Genomic DNA, 1,603 nt, shown 5'->3' with positions numbered 1-1,603 from the left:
TTGTCTCAGGCCATTGTAGCATACTTGGACTCCCTACCCAATCTCCAATCTCTTAAGCGCTCAATAAATACGATTGAATGAATGCACACAGCCACACACTCCACAGTGGCTCCTCTACCAAACACAACTTCTTCACTTCTCTGTCTCAACCTCTATAGTACCCTTCCATGTCTCGGGAATGCTGGTGGCCAAAATCCAGACACCTGACTTAAAATTCATACTTACTGGCTATATTCCACCCTCTCTTCAGCTCAACAACAACTTGTCTTATGCTGTCGAGTCGTCTCTGACCCATAGCGACGCCATGGACACATCTCTCCCCGAACACCCCAATCTCCATCTGTGATCTATCTGGTACTGTATCCATAGAGTTTTCTTGGTAAAAATATGAAGTGATTTATCTTTGCCTCCTTCCGCGCAGTAAACTTGTGTCTCCGACCTCAACTCTCTCCCAGGCCACTGCTGCCCAGCACAGGAGAGTTTTAATTTGTAGCAGATTGCCTTCCACTCCCTAGCCACTGGCCAAGCTAGGAATGGAATGGGTATGCCTCTGCTTGACTCTCCCTCCTGTAGCCAAGACTGGTAGAGGACTGGAAACTTTCCAGGTGTGACCCTGAGAGGGGGTCAACAACACTACTCCTCTGTTATCGATCCAAATCCCATTGTTCCCACCAACTATTCCAGACCTTTAATCCCCCGTGCGCTCCAGAACCTTTCATTCACCCTAATCACCTTGCCCACTACTCCATTGACAAAAATCAAAACCAATAGGCAAGAAGTATCCAAAATCTAGCCCTCACCTTTTCAGTTTCCTCCGATCCCCTAACTGTGTTATGCACATGTAGAGAAGCAGCATGGAGAAGTGGATCAAGCACAGGCCTGGGAATCAGAAGGCCATAGGTTCTAATCCCAGCTCTGCCCACTTGCCTGCTGTGTGACCTTGGGCAAGTCACTTCACTTCTCTGTGCCTCAGTTTCTTCATCTGTAAAATGAGGGCTGAGACTGTGAGCCCCACATGAGACAGGGACTGTGTCTAACTCCATTTGCTTTTATCCACCCCAGCCCGGCACATAGTAAAGTACTTAACAAATACCATCATTATTATTATTCTCCCAGCCTCAAAAATGTCAAATGGCTGCCTATTCCTCTCCATACCATTGTTATGTCCTTAAAGGACTCAAACAGCTCTATCTCATGTGCCTAGTAGAGTGCTCTGTACACATTAAGCATTCAAAAATATTGCTTTTTATGGTGTTTGTTAAGCATTTACTATGTGCCAGATACTTTTCTAAGCACTGGGGTAGGTACAAGTTAATTAATAATAATACTACTAATAATGATAATGGCATTTAAGCACTTACTATGTGCCAAGCACTGGGGAGGATACAAGGTGATCAGGTTGTCCCACGTGGGGCTCACAGTCATAATCCCCATTTTACAGATGAGGTAACTGAGGCCCAGAGAAGTTAAGTGACTTGTCCAAAGTCATACAACTGACAGTTGGTGGAGCCAGGATTTGAACCCATGACCTCAGACTCCCAAGCCCGTACTCTTTCCACTGAGCCACGCTGCTTCTCTGTAATTAGGTTGGAGACAGTCCTGT

At 45.9% G+C, this 1,603-nt stretch overlaps 1 non-coding gene across 1 annotated transcript; it reads right to left on the bottom strand.

The window, feature by feature from the left end:
• Positions 1-485: 485 nt before the first annotated feature.
• LOC119936020 lies at positions 486-623 on the bottom strand. Its single transcript, XR_005453615.1, has one exon. It is a non-coding gene; the product is annotated as a small nucleolar RNA SNORA7 (small nucleolar RNA).
• Between the last annotated feature and the right edge of the window lie 980 nt (positions 624-1,603).

Source organism: Tachyglossus aculeatus, chromosome 12 (assembly GCF_015852505.1).
Source record: "Tachyglossus aculeatus isolate mTacAcu1 chromosome 12, mTacAcu1.pri, whole genome shotgun sequence".
Classification (NCBI taxonomy): domain Eukaryota; kingdom Metazoa; phylum Chordata; class Mammalia; order Monotremata; family Tachyglossidae; genus Tachyglossus; species Tachyglossus aculeatus.
Note: the sequence above shows the minus strand (reverse complement) of the source record. Positions and strands in the feature narration are given on the sequence as shown.